Raw genomic sequence first — 17,201 nt, 5'->3', positions numbered from 1 at the left:
CGAAAATTTCGTGCTGCGAATATATCATGTTTTACAGTATGTATCTGATTCATTCACACAAATTCACCATATAATTTGCTAACACTTCCAGCATAGCCATTTTTTTTTACTCCACACAATATCCAATAGCTGAACTGTATCTAACAATTAGTGTGTAATACATTTGTAAGTAGTACAGTCTGTAAGTGATCATGAAATACGAGACAGCATTTTAAGAATGAACTACTAAGGTCATTTATTTCAAAGAGATGAGTTTGTATCACATAAAGCATGTAGCACTAGCAGTAACCCACTATCTTTAATAATGTCACATTTGATGTATGCTGCACTCAGGTTTCCAAACTATAAAATAATTGTACTCCGAACTTCTCTGATCCACTGCAGTGATTCCATCAATTCAATTGGCGGGGGAATTCCAGATGCTGAAGAAATTAATGTGCTAGGATGCAAAGTCTTTCAAATTTGTGGTTGTAAAACATAAGGTGGTAACAGAGTCAATAGGGTAATAGAACTTGACCTTTGACCTCTTGCACATATGCATGTGTGTATGTTTGTGTGTGTGTGTGTGTGTGTGTGTGTGTGTGTGTGTGTGTGTTAGTGTTATAATACACATCCTGTTTTTCTCTTTTAAAAGTGTTCTCCATTTGCACCTTGTCTGGTCCTTTTGTGTTTCTCGTTGTACCTGTGGTTTTGCAGTCAAAAACAGCCAAGCCAGATGAAGTACGCAAAGCGAAAACAAACATACCAATTCAGGTAAACTCCACAAACAGACAATCACACAATAGACAGATGTCACGATGCCTATAGCTTCAGAACGGGAGAGATAGGGGGAAATTTGTGGAAATGAAAGGAGGAAAAAAAAAGAGCAACAGACAAAAAAAGGAACACCTCTACCTCATAAACTTCCTCCCCACAGCCCGTGGGCTGGGTAAAGTGAGCAGAGAGCCCCGTGTGTGTCGCCGGAGCACAGCCGATCAGGCGCCACGCATGCAAAGGCCATTCCCACGGCAAACAAGCCCCGCATCTGGCCGCCTCGTTACGCGGAAAATATCAGGCATACCTGGCATTGCTTACATTGGAAGCTCTAGCTCCTATGCCAGCACCGTTACATGCATTCGACCATCGCTCGTTACGAGAAGTGGTGCGTCACTACATACACACACCAAACCAGAAAGAGGAAAGAATAGGAAACAGACATAGACAAAGATAAAATGAAACTTGTGCAGGAACAATCTTTTTCATCATCTTCCTCTCGGGGGGGGGGGGGGGGGGGGGGGAACTGATACGGTGTCATCTATTGCGCATTCATCAATGCAAAATCTGATCAAAGGCTAAAATCTTTGTCAGGTACTGCTGGACAGCTAAATTCTCATACTGAAATCGACAGAGTCAGATCCTGCATTTGACTATCTTGCTGTAGTTTGGGGAGATAGATATTGGACAGATAGCTAAGGCATAGTCAATACCCTCAACAGAAAGAGAATCTTACTTCTCCCGCAGACCAGACAGTTACCATGTTCACAGGAACTGTATCACAAGGGCCCCAACTTTAGTATTTCTTGTATTTCAATATCATAATCAGCAAAAGTCCATTTCTATCTCGACCCATGCGGTTGGAATTTTTTGTATGGGTCTGCTGTGAGCAAAGCATTTTCTGATTACTGCAAAAGTAGAAAATTTTGCGGTGTTGAAATTTTACGTGCAAACCAATAACTAGCGTGAAAATAAAAGCAAGCAAATATTTTGACTTGTCAAAGGTTTCAGTAGTTGATGTCTTGATTCCATGTAATTAAAAACACGCGAAACTCTTCTTACTCAGCCGAGTGCAAAAAAAAATTAGTCGTGCGAAAATATCCACTTTTACAGTAGTCATTGGCTTGTAAGCCAGTGTCACACTTGGTCCCTGGTAAATATCTCATTAACGGGTGCACTGCAACACTTGAGCGAAAAGCAAATGAGGAGTTCGTTTTGGGTTTCTTCTGCTATGAGGCCTTGAAATGCTTTTGTGTTTGTTTTTTCACAGCTTGATCACTAAAGCAAACAAATAACAGAATATCTACACAAGAATCTACACTTTATGTCGTAACTGATCTCCGTATTAAAAATATACATATTTGTATGCATTTCCTTCTTTCTCTCTCCACGTACATGTAGAAAGACAGATAGATAGATATACAGATAAATAAATAGATAGATAGATATATAGATAGACCAATAGATAGATAGACAGACAGACAGATAGATGGAGAACAGATATCAAGAAAAAATTAATTTTTTGGTCTGCTGGCCCAAGCACTTAATATTTAATATTTGTTGTTTATCTAGCTACATACATTTTTCTTTTTCATATCTGGAAACAAAAATACTGATACAAAAAAATAGACAAATCTTGCCACAGATTGCCGATCACTATTCACACACAGTTAAAGAACTTCTGCAAGGGGTGCTCTGTACGGGAACTGATTGCATACTTAATTTCTACATGAAGATGGACTAGTGAAATTCATTCACGTAAATTATAACAATGTGAATGTTCATTCACGAGTGCAATAGCTGCACCTCTCTTCCTTAAAAATTTGGCTATGCATCTTGTCGCTAAATTGTTTTATCCAAGTATAACTTTTTAAACTCTTTTACTGCACATTCTATAAACAGTTCAGGTGGATAGATACAGCAAACATTTCAGACTGACTCTGACCCTTGCTACACTTGGACCAAACTGCTTGTAAAATATTTGATCAAATTGTAATCCAATGTCCATTGCCGAGACATAGAATTGTGGGGTGGTAAATTCATGACCTTCAATCTCATAAACCTACATAATAATCTAAGTCATCTACGCATAATCAAACATACAATCATAGCAAACATCATAGGGCTACTTGAAAGATATAAAGTTTTTGAGATAATGCACATGATTATATGCATGCACTGCACAATCACCCACCCAACCACCCAGATTGTTACACATGCACACACATTCAGGTAGACACAAGTAAATTTAAATAACCTTAAAAACAAGAGCACAGTCTTATTGCTCTGGTTGTGGTGACAACTCCATCACGCCAACCTTGATGTCTGCGTCTAATTTCAAGTATGACTCCATACACATCTCGGTGCCTGGCACATTTTGATGCTATTTCTGGCCTGACTCAACTGCATGCATAGTAACAATGCCCCGCTCCTTCCATAATTTGTACAAAATATGACGCATTCCTCCTGGTCCACGACAGTGATGATTTTAGCAGAGATGCAACGCTTCCGCTTCCACACTAATTGGGAGGAAACTAGATCATTTGCGCATGTCCCAAATGATCATAACTGCTTGAAAATCAATATCATGAGGGTGGAATATTCGTGCCATCTTCATCTCAATTATTTCACAAGAGGAACTCTTTCCCCACCATCCCTTTCATTCTAGCACCCCCCTTCCCCATCCCACTCCCTCCCAAACTCTGCTCTCATGATCCAATTTGGAAAATTAGTTGCTGGCTTAAAGACAAGGAGGATATGATACTAGGATAAGAAGATGCACTAGTGGGGGGGGGGGGGGGGGAGGTTGGTGACAATATCCCCGAGGAAAAAGAGAGGGGATAGTGTCCGTACCCCCAGCTATTCACATGTGCCATGACTAAACCATTTTGCAGAGAACGCGTGCATCTAACACCTACATCGGGAGCAGAGATGGACGCAGAGGGAAGGCAGAAGATGGAGCGGGGGATGACAGAAAGTTGAGAACGGAGAGAAAGGAGGAGAGAGGAGGGGGTGAAAGAGAGAAAGAGAAGGAAAAAGACAAGAAGGATTGGGTGAGGGAGGGGGAGAGGGAGAGAGAGGCCAAGTAAGAGAGGGAGTAATGAGAGTGAGGGGAAAAGAAGGGCTGCAGAGAGATGAACGAGTAGAGAGTGGGAGACGGGAAGACGTGGAGAGAGTGAACGGACGACTGGGGTAGGGAGTGCGCAAGTGGAAGTGGGGGGTGAGAGTGGGGGGAGAGCGGAGGAGAAGACTGAGAGAGAGCGGAAGAGATGGGGGAGAGAGAGGAGAGAGCGTGCTGTGCACTTTTGCGATGAACTTTGTCCCCTGGCTGAACTCGCCGTGGGAGCAGGGGGAGGGGGGGTTGGGGGAGGGAGAGAGAGAGAGCATGACGGGGGATGTGACTGAGGCCGCTGACTCTCGCTGAAGACGTCACACGCTGCATCGCAGCGCATCGCCTGCCACCTCCTTCCCTCCCCTGCCTTCCTCCCGAGCCCCGGTGAGAGCCTGGCGGCCGCTCTCTCAGCCACATCACATCAGTGTTCACCCTCTTTTCACGGCAGTTTTCACACTCGACATTTCTCAGCACACTTTAAGACTGATCCCTTCTTGCTCTGTTGTAATTTTCCCACATCTCAATTCTACTGGATGTTCTTGTAGCCTTTCGTTTTTGCCAGTGTCCATGCTACCATGACTACACATCACTCATTTATGAAATACTCTGCCTGTAGAAGTTTCATTTTGATAAATATTGTAAGGACTTTCTCATATCCCTTTCTGAATGTTTCAGCATAGATGAAGAATACAGGTATTATATTCATCTATTTCCCAAGTAAAGGAAAAAATTACACACTCAAGAGCTGGGGATAGTCAAAGTACATACATCAAAATACATGAGAGCAATTCGTTTTTCTTTTACAATAATCACAAAGCAAGACTCCATGCAAATTCGTGATACTCTCTAGTTTTCGTCTGCTGGAGACAAGGTGCTACATAAGCACTTGCCCAATTGCCAGGGGCAAGTGAAAATCAAAGTCAATTAAATTCCCTTTATATATGGCCCTGAAACACAAACAAACACACACATTCTCAAAGCTACCATTTCACATTGAAAGCAGGGATTAAAAAATGTTGATGGAATTATCACATCTGATGCATATATGTATAGTTCAGTTGTATCACAAAACACCCTACCGTATAAAAATTAAAAATCAAAAATATCAAAACAAAATAAGGAGACATCAATAATTTTCTCAATAAACCATAACTGTAGACTTATTATTCTATAAAATGTTATTAATAAAACTAATGTTCACATTGTGTACATTTAACAATATATATATATATATATATATATATACTGATTAACATTTTCATGATGGTTATTTTCATCCTTTCCTCACAGTTTAGAACTATTTTGGAGCACTAAAGCTGGGTTTTGTGTTTTTCCATCTGCAAATGTTAGCAAGGGGCTTACAGAATATAATCTTACACACCACAAACAAATGGGAACTTTTCATCACCTTCCCCCCTTTTCCTTTTAAATCTTTCTTCCTCTCATTCTATCTATCTCCCTCTCTCTCACAATTTTTCCTTCTGTCGCTCATCTCTCCCCCCCCCCGTGTGGAATCTTGACGAATCAATCCAACCTCTCTCCATCACGGGCTCCCCACAACACACATAGCAGTAGGTGTAGGTGTAGATGTTAATAAAGCATCTCACACGTTACTCACCCTGCCTAATATCAGCTCCATGTCTTGCAGCATATGATGTGATAGGAAAGGTTGAACGCACTGCGTAGTCTACGCACCAGGCTTCTCCTTTGCTCACTCCAGTCCCGCTATGAAATTGCTCTCTTTCTTTGTCTATTCCTATCTGTTAGCTTTACAGGGTACAGTCAAGCCACATGAGACGAGAGCATCGCGAAAATTTATCGATTGAGCACTTTTCTCACTCACGATTGTAAGAATACGACTACGAGTGAAACATTACCCAAACGATCTGATCCACCACGTCACGTCGTCGTTGGTTCGGTTCAGAGTGTGCGACACTTACTTTACGCTCAAACTACTTTGAATGGGTGAGACGATTGTCTCCCGCGCTCCAACATTTCATAACAAAGAAGGTGTACAGTAAACATCATTGAGACCAAAAATATTTGAAACAATGGCTGCGGTAACTGCTATTCAAAAAAAAAAAAGGAAAAAAATATGAAAACACACGCCTCTTGTGTCATCATATCCTTGTTCATATTTCAACTACTTTTTTTTCTGATCAGAATTAAGTTCATCCTTCTGAAAACAATTATACTGTCATAATCTACTACTCTCTTTGCAAAAAAAAAAAAAGAAAGGAAAGGAAATGAAACTGTGTTTGGGTTTTTTTGTTTTTCCCATTCTTCATTATCAGTTACCATGCTTGGTGGATGGCTCATCACATATCATCCGCCCATGTTGTCACAGACATTTTGTCTGCCCTCACACCAAATGAAAAGTCGATTGGCGCAAATATTGCACATTTATCCTGCATTTTGTGCCTGATCAGACACTCTGCTATACAAATAATTTGGAGTCCACGAGACTGCGGTTACACACAGCTCTGCCTTGCTGAACAATACCAGGGGGGAGACAAAATTGAATAATAAAAAAAAAAAGTTCACTGGTGCAGTAGCCTCAGACCATTAAAAAAAAAAAAAAAACTTTCTGGACATCACTGCACACAAAACCACTTCCCATTGCACTTTTTATCTCCCTTTTTTTTCCCTCTCCGTTAGAAATGCTCGCCCTTGCCCATGGAACAATAGTACTGCTGTACTTCTGTGCATTAGAAGGACTCTTATAACCCCAGCAGTCTTTAAAATGGCGTTCATTCAAATGCACAGCAGTCATGCACAATACACACTTGGTCCTCGTCCTAATAAAACTGGGAAATGGACTTCATCGCTGCCATGAAAGCACAATGCTACATTCTTTCCAAGAAGTGAACTGGCTTACTGACTTCGTGGCTCACAGCGATAATAATCATTGTGACACGTATGTCTCTATCTCACACATTTTGTCAGGGAGGGGAAGGTGGGAGCAAACGGAAGAAAAAAACTATATTACAAACCACTGTGTGTGTATGTGACAACAATAAAAAAAAAATTACCAAAAACTCATACAGAGCTACTGTGAAATACATTCACTTCTCAGATACTGCTTTCATTTTGGAAAAGCTGATAAACCAAATCTCATCCTAAATATTTTTTTTAATGTTCTGCATTCAAATCTCAAAATCAATGGCATTGCAATCATAAAACCTCACATACTTGTCATGAAAAATTAATCTGAACTAGTCATTTAACCCACTAGACACTGAAACGCCTGGAACCACCCATCGTAACTCCCTAAAACAGCCGAAACCCACGTACATTTTTTTTATAGTGTCATCCTTTACAATCTTTATGTTTTCATATAGAATATATCACTATGTAATTGGAAAGAGGTCAAAGGTCAACACAAGTAAAGGCTTTAGTTTCAAATAAACATAACTTATAATAGACAAAAATAAGCGTACAGTGACATATTTCATTATCGTTTAGAAAGTTGTCGAAATGAGAGCAATATTGCTGTACCTCCCAGGGAACCATAGGCCATTTTGTACACTGTAAAAACATCGGTATTAGATTTAACACCATGGGTGTTAAATCTAACCCCGATCAAACTTCAATAGAGGACCACACCCACAGGTGTTGAAAATGCACTGTGATGGTGTTGAAAAGTGTTCACCTGACACTTCGTGGTGTTAATTTGACACTGTACCTGGTGATATTTTGACAATGTACTGGTGTTAATTCAAAAATGACACCACATGGTGTTGATTTGATATTTGCTGGTGTTAATATCAATGGTTTAACACCCGTCCAGCTTCAATAAGAGACCACACCAGCTGGTGTTACTGTGGTGTAAATTTATTTTCACATTTTTTCAAAAATCTAGTATTTTAATGTAAAATTCTTGATCGTCTTGTTTAAATTGAAAATCAACAAGAAGTGCAGTCACTAAGAAACTCTTCAAAAAACAGTTTTATATTTGGAATTGACACCCGGAGGTATTAATTTAACACCATAAATGAGCACCGAAAATTTAACACCAGCTCGGTGTTCACTGTTTAACACCGGACTTTTTGCAGTGTACAGAATCTTGAGTTGCTAAAGGATTAATTGAGAACACTTTGGGCTTTCTAAAACTATTTCTTTCTAGCTTGTGTGTGCATATCCTTTTCATGGTATCCTCTCCCCAGTGACTGTGGAAAAAAAAAAGAAACCATTTTGCATTAGGTCTTCCTGTTAGATTCCCAAAACTTTACCATCGGATGTTATGTAGTCATTGCCACTTGATCTCATTTGCCTGGCCGCTTCCGTGATCTATCTAAAGTGTTCTGATACCACGGGGTTATCTTTTTTTTCTTCTCTGATTCCCTCTGTTTTCAGCCGAAAAGTACAAACAAGAGGTAAAATCCATCCACAAACACGATGCACAATTATGCTGCCGGGGGAAACACGATGAAACATCAGTAGAAATCGAAACTATCTGTCAGAAATTCTTTCCGACTCTATTCACATTCTGACCGAGACGTCACCATTACAAATTCACTCTGTCGTCATCGGGAATTCACTTCCTTTTGAGGTTAGAGTGCAATAGGAACTTGATCAACGACCCCTGGATTAGAGAAATTGTTGACAAGGTACAGATAGAGCGACCATCATCCAATGTTTACAAAATGGCTACACTAAGATTGGTGTAGCTTGATTTTACTCAATCAATCTAACTTTCTTGTTTTCAGACTGTGGTGTTGAGTCCCTCCCCTCCTTCGCTCCCCCCTCCCCCCCCCCCCCCCCCCAACCAGTTTACATTCCTGCGTATTCGCTGACATGCCCTGGACATGGCTTCATTTGGTAAATGATCATGAGGACGGACATCGCACAATCAAAAAACACATGTGATAGACAGAATACTGGGCACGAGATACTTCATCACGGATGCCGATTACGCAATCAATCGGGGTAAAGCTAGCAGAAAACTGCCTGGACAGGACTTCAAGCGTCAACACTCGCATTACTTTTACTGCTTGTTTAATTAAGCATCGCTAGATTTATTCACTGCAGCCATGCAGCATCCTCATGTCTATAATACCGGGGAACATTGACCCAAAGACTACGTGCAAGTCATCTAAGATGTACTTTATGTTCCAGGAAGGAAATCTGACTGGTTTCAACTCAAGCAGTCAAGAAAAAAAAGCAACACACATGCCATGTGATGTCTTGCCCGTCCATATAGCGCAATTTGTTATTATAGCGTGTTTTTCCATTTATGTTCATTGACCTTTGACTTTGTCCTACGTCACCAATATTCCCACTAGACCAGCGTCACTAGGCGATATATAACTGTGGTGTGAGTTTTGAGGTTAATGTTCAAAGCTGTGGAAAGTCATTGAGAGCACACAATATATGGCGCTTAAAATCAGAAAAAGTTCATTGACATTTTGACCTTTGACCTTTGACCTTGTCAGAATTCACCAATATTCGAATTTGACTTCCAGCATCTTAAGGTGATGTACCTGTTGTATGAATTTGGTGGTCACAGCTCAAGGCTGTGGAAAGTTATTGAGAGTACACCACAATACTATGTGTACAATGCATATGAGGTAAGGTTCATTGACATTTTGACCTCTGGCCTTGTTGGACTTTGCCCATATTCAAACCTGACTGACACTTTTATGTTATTTACCTGAGGTGTGAGTTTGGTGGTCATAGCTCAAATCTGTGAAAAGTCACAGTGTATACATACACCCAATTGTTTACTATGAGGGCGACAACAACAACAACAGACAAGTGACACCTATGTCTCGCCTCTGCTATGCAGGCAAGACAAAAATGAATAATGAAAATTCTAAAGAACTTGTTCACACACTGTGCAACATAATAACTGTCATGCTCTCTTTGCTTGAGTCATGGCCAGGGAACAGACTCTATGTTTCAGTGTATTTTCAATGTCATGTTAGTACAGTAATCGGGTAGGTTCGGGCAAAGCCTTTCTTACCCGATTAAGCGGAGTACCCGATTAACAGAGGAACACGTTTCATTCACAATTGACACATACAATGTGTACGTACATGCATTGTACACTGCTTCAAACACCTAAACTGTATGCCTAACACCTTACACTTGCTCAGTCAGTCACGAGCAATAATTTACACTCTTTTTTTATGGACAAATATGTCTTCAGAAAACTTTGTTGTTTGACTATAATAGACTCCATGCTAACACGCAGGCATTTTCCGAAATGAACATGTTTCTTTGTGTGCACTAGTCACATAGAACGCCGGGTTACCTTTCCAGAAGTGACTAGGGAAAAGCAAAATTATGGAGCTGATGGTGCATGGCCTGATTTTTATTCCAAACTTTTCGTATTGTTTATGTTCTTTCGGAGCAAGGGAGGAGCCCAAGTGTGTTCAACTCCTGTCTATCTATGCAATGTGAGTGCCAGCTACATGTTTGTTTACGTGTGGCAAGTTGATACTGGTACTGTACATGTGTTTTCATGTTTAATCACTCCCCAAATGATCGGTCTTCAGAGAATGCGATTAGCCGTGGAAAATTTGACATTCATGATTTGTTAAAGTGTTATATCTGTGTCACAAATGTACACACTAGTAGTTATGTACATGTACATGTATGATGTACTGTATGCCTGGCTGTTTTAATGTGTATGTACACAGGTGGACCAGATTAATGGAGAACATTCTATGTGGTATACTAGTACATACAGGCTGACCAGATCAGTGGAGAATATTCTAGGTGGTATACAATGTAACTACACAGTACATGCTTGTAGCAGGAAATACATTATAGCTCACTCAATCTAGATTGATTTCACCCATTCCAGAAAGTTCTGGGAAGTGCTTACATGTTTGGCTGAGTGAGGCACTGTCACTGTAGCCCAATGTGATTGGTAGTTATTCTTGGTAATGATGTTTTGTACATAGTTAGGCAGTGAGTCATCCAGGTTTCCTGGAACTTGGACTGGCTAGTAGGTTGGAGAGAGTTATAGAATGTGCTAGAAGGAGTGAATAGATAGTATATAAGCTAGAGAAATTCTGCAGTAGGCAGAGTACCCAACACCTCTGCTCTGAGAGTTACGTCACTTCTGGCTCTGAAGCGACTTGTTATAGTCAGTCCTGTGTTACCTGCTGACCTGTTATGTTTGTGGAGATACTTGGCCTGGGAGACATTTTGCCTGCAGAGAATTAATGTGCCTTCATTGGACTCCATATTTTTGTATCAATGGACATTGCTACGGCAAAGCTGTGACGGGCTGGATTCCTAGCTGAACATTATTAAGTGAATCATTATTCAACGCATCAACTGGACGTGGTCGTCACAACGTTTGGACTCTGCACGTTTCGCCGTGGACATATATTGTGGATTTTACCCCGGATCTATACCGTGGACTATCGTAACCTGCGCCTCTGGAGTTACGTCGGAGGAATCATTCATCGGTGCGTCAAGGATCATTGGTTTGTGCATCGAACATCGCATCTGGACACTACCAGGGAACTGTAGCGACTTTGTGATAGTTTGGATGCATGTAAGTGATTCCATTACCGATTTGTAATTGTTTCTATTGATCATTGTTGTACTGATATGACGCCGATTACCAGTCTGTACCCACAATATTACTGTTAATAAACCGCCTGAACATCAGTTGATTGTTTCTTTTGTGCGATCATTCTCGGAGTGATTTTGGTCGTAACATCTGCGATAAAGTGTGGGTAGAAATTATATTTGAAGAAAATTATTTACCCATTTATGCGGAGAGGCAACCCGATTATCAGGTAATTTTAATGTGCATTGGAACTGATTTTGACATTACTACCCAATTAAACGGAGTACCCGTTTAAGCGATACCCAATTACGCGGAGAGTACTGTAATTGGCAATAAAGACTTTCAGTAACAAAAGAAAGTATACTTTTCTTTCTCACTGCTTATCTGACAATTGGGCAAGAAAAAAAAAATATGCACATTTGTTGTGTTTTCAATTTTAAGTCATACTTTTCAAGACTCAATCACTCTATGATACAAAATTATGTCAATGCGAGATGCGGTCTAATATATATGTTTATAGCCATTACAATGTACATTGTGTTCGTATGTGCTCAAGAAACACAACTCTAGGCAGGGGATTCCAGTAATTTCATCAATGCTCAAATAGAAAATGATGGCTTAACCAGTTACTATTTTCTGTATTACAGAAAAAAAAACAGACTAAGATAGTACCCACCAAGGGAAATATTACCCAGTTGAATTTCCAGAGATTCTCTGCAAATCTAGTTCCAAATACCCGATTATGCCATTTCCTGCAGATTCTTCATCAATCTGGCAGTGCACACAGTTCTTAAAGGGATGGCATAGTTTTAAATGAGATGGGGCTTCAGGTTTCCAACTTTCTTTGTGATCAATACGAAATCTCTTCTGAAATATGAAAGAGCATACAATTCTTAAAGGAATTCAATGTTTGTTAGATGAAAATTGGTTTTGATATGGCTAAGATATCTAAAACCAAAGCACTCCTAATAAAAGGTGGGATCCACTTTTCATAATCTAAAAGACCACTATGCTTTTACTTTGTTTTTTGATATCTTAGCTATTTCAACAACAAAAAAAATCATCAAAAAAACTTTGAATTGCTGTTAGAATTGTATTCTCTTTAAGTTCCATGGGTGATTTCTAATTATAAAAACAATTAAAAAGTTACAATATGAAACCCCATCTCACCCAAAACTGTACCATCCCTTCTAAAGTAACAGAAAGAGTTACTGCAGATTCCACATTATCAACAAAGGCTCTGGGTAGGCGAGACTATCCCATACAACCACAACCATCTCCGTTCAAGTATGAAAAGCATTCATTTCAGTGTCCGAAATGGCAATCTAGTCTGTCTGCCATGTTATTTGATGCCTTTTTTGGTATGACCGCACTATAATAGCTATGACAGACGAAATCAAATACTTTTGAGCTAATGCTACATTTTTTGTCATTTAGTAGTGTACACAGCAAATGAGTGCAGTACCAGAAACATTATAATCACTAGAGTGTAAAGACAGCTGGCTAGAACAGATCACTGGATGCTGCATCCTTCCATTAAAGGACAAGTTCACCTTCATAAACATAAGGGTTGAGAAAATGCAACGATATTAGTAGAACACATCAGTGAAAGTTTGAGGAAAATTGGACAATCGATGCAAAAGTTATGAATTTTTTTAATTTTTGTGTTGGAACCGCTGGATGAGGAGACTACTACAGCTTGTGAGTCATATGCGTACAACAGTATAAAGAAAATGTAAAAGAAAATTCAACATATTTTCACTTTTTTCGCATAATAAAAGAGCACTTGACTTGCCTCTTTCTAAAGGCAGGGGGAATAATATTACCCATAACATTTGTCGGTAACGAGTCAGGGGAATGTGTACTTTTTTCAAAAGATGGAATTTTGTGAAATTCTCTTTATATTTTGCTTATATTGTTGTACGCATGTGACATCTAAGTTATTCATACACTGCAGTAGTCTTCTCATCCAGCGGGTACTGCACAAAAACTTCAAAAATTCATAACTTTTGAACGGATTGTCTGATTTTCCTCAAACTTTCAATGATGTGTTCTACTAATATTGCTACATTCTCTCAACCGTTATGTTTATGAAGGTGAACTTGTCCGTTAATACCAACAATTTTCCTTAAAGGCATTATTTACCATTTGCAGATGAAACAAAAACCCAGCATTAGTGCTTTATAATAGTTCTAAAATGTGAGTTTGGGATAGAAACAACCACTGAAAAAATTTGAATCCGTATAATCGATGTTAAGTATTGTTAAATATACATAATGTGAACAATAGTTAAAATAAAAATGTTTTAAAACTAAACCATCTACAGTTATGGTTTCAAGAAAAATAAATACTGATATCTCCTTACGTTTTAGGCTTTATTATGAAAATCTTATATGGTAGGATGTTTTGTGATAAAACAGACCAACACATATGCATCAAATGTAATATCTTGAACATTTTTTTTAAATCACTGTTCCCAAAGGAAACATGACCTTTAAAGAGTACAAGCCATCATTAAAAAAAAAATATATATTATCATAATAATAAACTATTAGGGGTATCCAGAATAATGTGGCACAGAATCAAAGCAAAGTGCAATTAAGTCATATCGTTTTATCAACAGCGAAATTAGTTATTCTTTCTTTGGCAATGTAAAGCTTTTTTTATTCTAGGCCTACTAGAACACATCTGAAGCAAAGAGAAAAATATGAAGTTGAAACAATACTAATGCCATCGGTTTGTTCTCTCAGTTTTAATACCCAACTTGATTTAAGAGTTGAAATTGACGCACGCTACTTCGACAGCAAAATCTGCGATAAAGTTGAATCTTATATAGTAATTGACAGGTCTTGTAAGAGCAACGAAGTGACATGCCAACAAAAATACAGATACAAATATTCACAAACTTTCAATTTCACAGACACATTCCCAAGACAAGCACACAGGGAGGCCTACTGGTAAGTAACTCGTGCCAAAACAGCAATCGCAGCGGCCTAACCCGAGCCAAAACAGCCATCCCAGTGCCTGTCAGTAAAAGAGCATTAATCAATTGTCTCACACGCGCAGCCAAAAAGACGTTTGTCGATAGGGAGAAGGGTTGGGGTTTACTTACATGCACACAGAATGCACAGAACTTCAGTTAAGGACCTGGGTACAGGGGAGAGAAAAGGAAAAGGAAAAAAAAATCATTGCATAAATTTACATGCACTTCTAACAAGACACTCACATAAATTGATGACGGGTATAAATGATTGCATGACGACTGCGGCCCACAGTCGAGACTGTCAGAAAAGCGGCGAACAGCGCTAACTCAGGCATTGTCACAGACGAGCACGCTACGACTCGTCAATCCCCCCGTAATGATTCATTGTCTATATATGACATCATAGCAGTTCAGATTATAGATGGTACAATCCCAGACCTTGCAGCTAATGGCCAGAACAGCTTTCAAATCACAAGTGGTAACATCACAGCTCTTCTTCTTCTTCTTCTTCTTCTGATTAAGTCTACCTCCTTCAATAGGCTGAAGATTCTTGTAGACTGTGCTATTTACATTATAAAACAGTTTATTCACAGTTATTACAAGCACATAACAAATTTGAAGAAAATAACTAGCCCCTGTGATCAACCGTTAGTCTCGTTTCAGAAGGCGACCATCACATCAAGTGTTGCATCTCAAACATCAGCAATGGCTTTACACAAATTAAACTCAGCACTAAGCATTATATATCTAACACTGTCTTCTGTACTGTCAATGTTTCGAAATTACAATTAACATCTATAATACTCTCTGCTTTGCTTGAATTTATCTTATCGCTTTCATTGGCACCTTCAGCATACTTGTAGCAAATGGGAGTATTATTTCAAACTTTGACCATTTGTAGCCATTTTCTTAAATCATACCAAGAAAAAACAAAATGCTTCTCCATTCTTCACAAATTACAATGTGAAAAAATCATTACTCTCATCGCTCTTTTCTGCAATTGAAGATGCTGCTCAACCCCGCTTTTCTGAATAAGAATTCTCGTTACGAGGACAACTACTTCTTCTTGGGGAGGGGGGAGGCGATAGATGGGGTGACAGAGCGGGTGATGTCTCTATTCTCTGAAGGCTATTACACGACAACCGACCCACCCAGGCGACTTCCCCCAGCCTGGGTTGGAATATGATTTATGGCATGCGGTGGGCCAACAGAGCAAGTCCCCAGATGATATTATTGATGCCAGGATGAGGATAAAATGACTCCACATTTGACCAAGATGATGAGGTGGGCGTGTCCTCCACTACCAGCCGACAACGGCGACACCCACCTACAAACAAACACACACACACACATACACCACTAATGCACACCACGCACATACACACCACACCTGTTCCTATCCCACCTGTGTTCACCTCTATCCGCCTTTCTGTTGGGTATTGATTGGCTGGTGGTGGCCTTCTGATGTCTTTTCTATAGATCCAAGATCCAACCACAAAATCATCCATCAATCTATATATACTTCGTCAAAATTCACTGCATTCAATTGATTTTCCTGTCTTCCAACAAACAAAGTCAGACAGGTAGTGATTTGTGGCAAGTATCTGTGTCATGAATAGTATAATCAACAGAGGAAACAGTGGCAAAGAAGAAGGTCTGATCCAAATTCTTCCATGATTTCTCAGTCCATAAAACACTTCAGCAGAAAAAAAAAGTAAAACATCTTAGAACTTTATGAAAGTATGTGTCAAGACCACAACATTGTTTGACTTGGTTTTGGACAGAAAGCTATCGCACATTTTACAGAAATTGTGGGTACACTGTGACTAATAATTACATTGTAGTAGAGTCTGTAGCACAATGATGGGCTGTCTGTCTGTGGGGGATGCAAACAGCAAAGTCAGTGTTCTGCTCCTACAAAAACAAAGGCCTGTTCAAACACAAGAGTAATCACTTCAAATGCTTAAAATCTCAGAATTGTGCATCTCAAATAATGACTTAAGTAATGCTTCTCAAATAGTGACTTAAGTAATGCTTAAAACAATCACTTAATTATGACCCTGGGCACCCTTGCCCTGTGTCTAGTGCAGCAAGTTGCATTGTAGGATTACATCATTTCAACAACAACAAAAAATTTCTTCATGTGCCATTCACACCCACTTTCCAAGGCAAATCATAGCAAGGGCTCAAAAAATAAAAAAAATAATAATAAAAATTGACTGCATTTGGCATCATAGAAAAGATCATGATTGTTTGAATTTTTCATGCACACATACAAGAACTATCTGATATTTTTAATGCTATGCTTGGGTAACTGCATGTGTGAACAGGTCTAACAAGTGAGGACCATGCCAAAGGCTTCTGATTGCACCAAATCTCTGGTCCTGAACCAGTGTACCCATTCATACTATCACCTGTCATCCTCATTAATTAAAATCCCTGATCGAGCCTGGGGTCAAAGCTACTCTCCTGGGCATTGTCTGCAGGGGCCTTGGAATGGTCATTGCCACTGGCACCAGTTCCCCTTCTGGCAGTCCCCTGATTAGCCTGCTTTCAAGGCTACAGGAAGTTATTCCCCTTCCTTCCTACCTCTTCCCCCCCCCCCCCCTTTAATGCACTTTTTTCACACATTAAGACTTGAGTCAAGGCTATTCCCTATGGGCACAAACGGAGTCTGTGTCTGACAGTACTGTTACCAGATGGTTGCTTTTTGCTATATCCTAGTTACGATAGTCATGTTACAGTGCTTTCTTCGTAGGAAATGAGAGCATCTCACAGCCATAATCGCCCTGTTCACACAAATCCACAAATGATGGTTTTTT

General features: G+C 39.6%; 1 long non-coding RNA gene across 1 annotated transcript in view; it reads right to left on the bottom strand.

The window, feature by feature from the left end:
- LOC139745337 (uncharacterized) overlaps positions 1-17,201 on the bottom strand; it is a 100,934-nt gene that overhangs the window by 22,904 nt on the left and 60,829 nt on the right. Inside the window, exon 2 of the long non-coding RNA XR_011711884.1 lies at positions 14,509-14,543. This is a non-coding gene — a long non-coding RNA (uncharacterized lncRNA). The remainder of the gene's footprint in view (positions 1-14,508; positions 14,544-17,201) is intronic.

This window comes from Diadema antillarum, unplaced genomic scaffold (assembly GCF_040938485.1).
Source record: "Diadema antillarum isolate AM-2024a unplaced genomic scaffold, OU_Dant_1.0 seq00001253_RagTag, whole genome shotgun sequence".
NCBI lineage: Eukaryota > Metazoa > Echinodermata > Echinoidea > Diadematoida > Diadematidae > Diadema > Diadema antillarum.
The sequence above is the reverse complement of the archived record's forward strand: the minus strand, read 5'-3'. Positions and strand labels throughout refer to the sequence as shown.